Genomic DNA, 7,291 nt, shown 5'->3' on the forward strand with positions numbered 1-7,291 from the left:
ATACTACTAGATTCCAAAGACGGAAAAATGAAATGGAAGGCAAAACTCAGATCATGATAGTTCGAAGGATAGCCATCATCCAGAGTGTTTTGGTTTTTTTTGTTCACAGTGAAAGTCATGAAACCTGACTGCCTTCCTTTTGCTTGTTTTTCCCTTTTCTGAAAACTTGGTCCTTAACTCAGATTGTGTGGTTACACTATCTCCCCATCTCCAGTGGTTAACAAGGTAATACTGATACTGAGACTTCCTAGGAATGAGGCTTCCTGGCCCTGAAGCCACACTCTAACCTAATGGTTGGTCATCAATGCATGCTTCAAACTGATTTATGGCCACAAGGGGGAACTGCGGATAAAAAAAGAGGGTTCTCTAGAAAGTAAACTCACAGGGTGATCTGATTATAAATTCCTAACTGGGCAGGTCATGGTAATGGTCATTCCCCAGGCATATAATTTCTTAAGTAAAATCCTTATTTTTCCTTAAGAAAGTCCTGACCATTGTTTCTGTGCATCTAGGCTCACAACCTTTGAAATAAGCTGCAACCACCCTCAAAAGAGCATGTAATTTTGTTAACTATCCTGTAATCCAGTCCCCACCTTGCTTGTTCCTACCTTCATGTAATCTTCCTTAGGCTCCATCTTTAATTTTAAATGCACAAAAAAAGTTGCAAAACTGTTATTCTCTGGAGCATTTCAGATCTTGCTCTCTAGCATATGTTGTCAGTGTTCCAGGAGAAACTCTCAGAAACTCAGTTCTTCTCCCCAATACAGTACAGAATTAAAGATCAGCAAGTCTATTAGCATGTAAGCACAGTTTATTATTGATCTGTTCTCAAGGAAGAGAATGGGCCTAGCTAAGGTCAGGGTCGGGGGATGAAAGTCACATGTTCAGGGTGAAGCAGGGTAAAGAGTGCGAGGGTAAGGGTGGCCAAAAGCCGGGGGTAACAAGCACAGGGGTGGTGAGGGCCAGGGTGGGAAGTGGGAGTGTGGCCAGAGACCATGTGGCCTGAGGCTGGGCAGCCTGGCCAGGGGGCCAGAGAGCCAAGAGTGCCAAGCAACATAGTCCTTGGTCCTGAGGACTTGCATAGTTGGTGGGATGGGACAGGTTGAAGAAGTTACATACAGCTTTCCAGGGGGAGGGGAGTCGTGAGTACCCAAAGGCATTAATGGGCTTCTTCCTTTAGGCAATATGGGCCTTGCCAGGTCTTTCAGGTGTTGGGATGAAAGCAGAGTTTCAAAGACAATCTTTCTCAGATAATGTAAAAGATCTGCAGAATGTCAAGGCCTGCTGAGTCAGAGCGTGGGACATGTATCCCTCCTCCTCCCTGCCTTTGTTTGCTATCTATCCTGCCTGACATCAGTGGCTCAAATAAACTTTATTTTTTAAAAAGTAGCCTATGACTCACTCCATACCAATTAAATCAGAAACTCTGGGGTGACACCCAGGTATTAGTAATTTTAGTTAATAATTTTTGAAGGGCACAGGCAATTCAATGTGCAGTTTGGGCTGACAATCACAGAGTTAACTGTCCAATAAATATTGAATAAATATTTTTATTAATTGTGTTTAAATACTCTCAAAATATTGTAAAACATTTTTAAAGTGTGAGAGATATATAGGAAAGCCCAATATAGAAAAATGTCTTATCCTCAGATGAGTCTAGCTAATCACTTAAATGAGGTTTTCCCCTAATTTAAAATGATAGGTCCTATATTGTTCAAAGAAAAGTCAATTGAATTATTAAATCATATTTTCACAATTTAATTCATAGAGCAAAAGTTGCTATTCAGCCTCTTTTCACAGCTACTGCTAATGTGCTCAGTCCCGTCATTGAAGCCAAGGTTGCTTTGGGGTGAGGCCCTCACTTCACCTGGGAACTAGCACCGGTCCCAGAAGTGCTCCTCCAGCACTCACCCACACCACGGCCTCCCTTTCAGAGCTTGCCTGCATCTACTCAGCCCTTATCCTGCAGACCATGAGGTGACGGTGATGGAGAATAAGACCAATGCCTTCATTAAAGCAGCTGGTGTAAATGTTGAACCTCGCTGGCCAGGCTTGTTCGCAAAGACTATGGCCAAGGTGAACATTGGGAGCTTCATCTACAATGTAGAGGGAGTGGACCTGCCCCAGCTGAGGAAAAGAACATGCAAGCAAAGAAGCATCTGAGGAGTCTGACGATGACATGGGCTTTGGTCTTTGTTATTAAACCTCTTGTGTAGCACATTCAATAAAAAGCTGAACTCTGAAAAAAAATTCTTATTCAAAACTTCCAGGTTTCTATCACCATTTTCAAGGTCCATGAATACTATCATATTAGAAAGGAGTCAGTTATTCATTTTACATCAGGCAGGATTCACAGACAGATATCAGGAATTATTTACATGGAACAGAAGACATGACATTTCCTTGGATATTTAACTTATCAGACTGCATATCTACTTGGTATTTATCACAATGTCACAGCTGTCCAAAATTCTTCACTTTGTAAAATGAATTGCCTATATGCCATAGAACGAACCTGTGAGTTGATGTATATTTTTTATTATTTAAAATGCATAATAAATGATAAATGGAAGTTATTCAATATAACTCCTAGCTTAGCTTGCTGTATATTACTTGCTGGCTTAAGCATGGGTAATTTTATCTCCTATTATTCTTCACAAAGCTGTAATTAAACTTTCCTCTCCTCTAGCCAACTATCACCTCCATCTAACCACATCCATGACCCATCTCCCTCAGGTTCAGGCTAAATGCCATCCCATGTCATAGAAATATGGGATCTCTTTTCTCTTCTTAAATCTTCCTCTCAACCTCATTCTCAGTCTTCTGTTATGTTTAATCTTAACTTTACACCCCTCCTTGTTTCTGTGTTCCACAAAGGTCATTTGTTTTCTGTCTGATTTTTATTTGTTCCATAAATCAGTAACATCTTCTCTCACTCAGTCTCGAGATTTACTCATCAGTCAATCCTTTCCCTTGTTTGTCTTCTTTTTCTTAATATTCCCAGCTCAGCCTTTGCCTCAGCACTTAACCCGAATTTCTTTAAATTTTATAATTTTATTTTACTTTATTTTTTAGAGACAGGGGAAGGAAGGGAGAGAAACATCAATCGGTTGCCTTGCCTTCTGCATGCACCTTGTGCATATCTGATTTTTGTTTTTCCCTGTGTGCTAGCTTGGTTCTTTTCTACAGAAAGGCAGTATTTTATGGCAGTTAAATATGTAGACATTGAATCTAGACTGCGAGTTAAAAGCTTTCTTTCCCCCATTTTCTAGTCTTATGATTTTGAGCAAGTTCTTCTTTGTATCTGTTTCTTCCTCTGTAAAATGGGGATAATAAAAAAAAAATCAACCAAATAGAGTTATTGAGATAATAAAGTTAAAAGCATAAGTTACCAAAGCATTTAGAACAGTGCCTGGCACATAATAAATGCTCAAGAACTGTTCTTTATTCTTATTGTTTCAACAGGACAGTATTTTTTGTAGACAGAGTCGTGTTGGCAGCAGCCTTGGACATACAGTCAAATAGCTCCGTGGAAACATGGAAGAGCTCTAAAGTTAGAACTACCACAAGAAAGGGCTCAAATTCACCATGCTTAGTTCTTAAACTTTACACCAGTTGTCCCCAGGAGATTGAGTACCAGGATTGGCATATCCTAGGTTATTCTTCATATTTCTCCAGCTAGGACAGCAGTCTTAGCAGAATCTGGCTTGAGGAGAAAGGTGGACAAACACATCTGTGTAAGCATCAGTTCTTGCAATGGTCCAGTTTGCCCAGTGTCTCTGAAACATGGGCCTCGTAAAATTCACCGTCCTATATCCAAACCTTGCTGCACAGCCAAATGACCTTAACTTTTTATTTATCTGTACTCACATCCATTCCTATCTCATTAGTGGAATGTTAATCAAAAGCAAGTATTACCCTCACAATTCAATCAATATTACAAAGCTTCTGGTTTCTACTGGCTACAGTTACTTTCTATCTTTTCCTTAATAATCCTCAGTGGTAAATATTATAAAATCAGAACTGAATGTTTAGTTCTTCTACTTTTCTCTCCTACTTACCAAGGTCCTGAATTTCAGTCTGTAAGATTGAAAATTGCAAGTAGGGAAACACCACTTTTTCTAAACACTTACGTGTCCTTGAAAAGATAATTAAATTGGTTTTGATGAAAACTCTTTTTGAAGAAAAAAAGAGTAGAAATAAAAATGCTATTAGGTTTAATCCAGGATTAGCAAGAGATAGCCGGAAAAGCTGTTATTCTCACCAAGCCTGAAGGCTTGGAGCTGAAGGATGCACTCCACTACAATGCATACAAATAAATAAGTGAACATTCACATGTGAAAGGAAGAATGCTGCCACCAGTTTGAAACAGTCTTTCGGATAAAATTGTGGGATTTTTTTCCAGGTACGCATTTGCGCTTAAGTATTTTATTCGAGTATGAATGGCTGACCTTATCTTCCAATACAGATACATGCATGCACAAGCCCACACGTGCACATAATTACTGGAAGGGAAAACATTGAGCAAAATATATACAATTCTAGCAATAAAACAAAACAATAACAACAACAAAAAAGAATCCTAACATTTTCCCCCTAGGTTCACAAAGATTCCAGGATGAATATTTATGGAATATACTCTGAGGTCCTACATATTCTTGAGCCAAGAAGTCACAGGTCTTCATATAGTAATGCCATAGGATTTCCAGCTCTATCAGAAGAATGTCAGAAGCAACACAAAATTACATTTTGGCTCCTTCTGCTCCACGATCTCTATGTATGCAGAGTTGTGTTTTATTTATTGGTATCTTCAGTTTTATTCTAAGTGGGTATGGTTACTGAGATTTTTGTAAATGAACAAACTAAAAATTACACTAGTATTTTCTTTTTCTTTTGAAATATTTTCACAAATATTAAAACCTAGACAAACGTAAAAAGTAATTGAGTAGTTTAAATTTTAAAAAAGAAATATTTTGAAGAGTTCCAAGTCTGAGATGCAGAAACTTGAACATACATCAAAAGAAATTATTATTTCCAGTAGATTTAATTAAAACAAGCTACAGGGGAGATCATCATAAGAAGATGATACAAATCTTTCATTAGGATAATTAAAGCCTAATTGTGATTTAATTACAGATAAGATTAAATTTTGTGGACTATAAATTTTAATTGAATAATATTACTTTATTGAGGGTTTACCAGATGTAAAAACCTGTATTTCAAAATTACGGAAATTGTTTATTAAAAAAGATTTCTACTCCATTGTTAATGTATATAGGCTTTATGTTAAAGCAGTAAAGCCTAATTTCAGGATCCTAATATGTTTAAGGTGATAGAGTGATCAACCATTTCTTGTCACCCCACATAAATGCTAACAACATACAAAATCAACATATGCAGCACTTTCACTTTTCCCAGAGGAAAAACAACTTTGAGAACAAGCCAGAATATTGGGGATTAAGTCACACTTGGGGCATATATAATTCTAATGCCCAAAGTGTCTGAAAATGGCTTCAAGAGACAGGAGTGCTTAAAAGGATTATAACTCTCAAGACTACTGTAACTAAGCGTATTGTACTACAAATAAATCCTGATGTGGCTGTTACAGAAAAGAGGTGCTGTGAAGATCATTCTTTAGAGGGAAAATGCAAACTGCTGTCTACGCAAGTGCTAAAACCTGTTTGATTAAACGAGCTGAAGATCTGATGTCCCCAGTGCTTAGGAAGCTATTCAGCAATCATTTCCTTATTGCATTTTAATTATCCCATTAAATATTTATTTACTACCACATATTAAGTTACAATACATAGCACATTGTTACAATTTGGTGGAGTAATAAATACATAACCACTGCTAGATAGAAACAGCTTAGGCAACTAATTATTTCCAATTATTTCACAATCACTTAACACTATGCCTAGAACAATGAGTTACCCATTGCAGGCATTCAATACATATATATAAATGTTTTAATGAGAAGATGGATGACCTGACCTGCATTTTATTAGCTCTTATCTGATCTTCTTTATAATCAACCTTATAGTGATCCACTTAGAACTTTAACTTGGTCCCCAATCTACATTAAACCAGGTTGGGAAAGGAAAGTAACAGAAATGGCAGAATGTAGAGGGTTGCTTTTAAGTAAGGGTGTCTTTTCTTCCCCCCACACATCCTGCAAGGTTATTTTCTCTTCCAAAAGCTGGGCAAGAGTATGTTGACTGTTAAAAACAGAGGCACATAGGACTGAAGGGAAAAAAGCCTTTTGAAAACTATTTCTATTTTTGTAGTTCCTCAAAAGAAAAGAAAAAAAAGATCTACTGATCTCAAATGAAGCTTATAAGTTCCCCAGTGAATTGATGTTTGTATTACACATTTTGTTTAAGAAAAAGGTTAGAAAAAGTTATGAAGGCTTCAAAATAATCTCTAGCATGATGACATTTCTGCAGCAATGAAACATAAGCAGTTACTGGAAGACTTGAGTCAGTGTTTCCTCAAATCTTTGACAAGCTTCTGTTCATTGAGTATTGTATGTGTGAGGAAGGGGGAGGAGGGGCTTCTGTGTATCAGATACATTCCAAGAGACTGGATTAAACAAATTTAAACACAATTCTTAACTGCAAGATTCGCAGAAGCTTTAGTACACTGACCTTTATTTTGAGTCTCTTCAAAGAAAGCATCAACTAAATATTAAGAGGATAAATGATGGGATTTAAAAGAAGGGAATCAAATGAGAGAGAACATTAGAGATTCATTACTATATCCATGACCCATTGATTTCTAAACCTAGTTCCCAATCAGCAGGATCTTAATCATGTCCAATTTCAAAAGTTAGATGCTGGAGAGGAGTGACTCACTGCTTGGTGAATAAACAAGTGCATGTTACCTACACAGTCATCATTGTTGCTCTCAGAGAGGCAAGGGGTAATCAATGCACGGCTTGCAGCTGTTGTTCCAATGGGGTCATGCCCATTTGTTTGGTGTCATCTCTGGCTGCTTTTGACTGTAGCGGTAGGGTTTGGTATGTGTGCAGAGACTTTTGTCTGGCAAGTCTAAAATACTTAGTAACTGGCCCTTTTTAAGGAAAGGTTGACAAACTCTGCATTGGTGGTTAGGGATACACACTCCAGAACCAGAAAGCCAAGTTTCAAATCTTGCCTCATTGCTGACTTTGGGCAAGTAATTTAACCCTCAGTTTCCTCATCTGCAAAACATGAATAATGATTTTATCTACCTCATATGAAAACATGTTAGTTAATCTGTGGAAATCACTTAGAACTTGTGATACACATAT

General features: G+C 37.6%; 1 pseudogene; it reads left to right on the top strand.

The window, feature by feature from the left end:
- Nucleotides 1-995: 995 nt before the first annotated feature.
- On the top strand, nucleotides 996-2,203 carry LOC123815631 (annotated as a pseudogene).
- The last annotated feature ends 5,088 nt before the right edge of the window (nucleotides 2,204-7,291 follow it).

Source organism: Phyllostomus hastatus, unplaced genomic scaffold (assembly GCF_019186645.2).
Source record: "Phyllostomus hastatus isolate PE091 unplaced genomic scaffold, TTU_PhHast_1.1 phas_contig_196, whole genome shotgun sequence".
Lineage (NCBI taxonomy): Eukaryota > Metazoa > Chordata > Mammalia > Chiroptera > Phyllostomidae > Phyllostomus > Phyllostomus hastatus.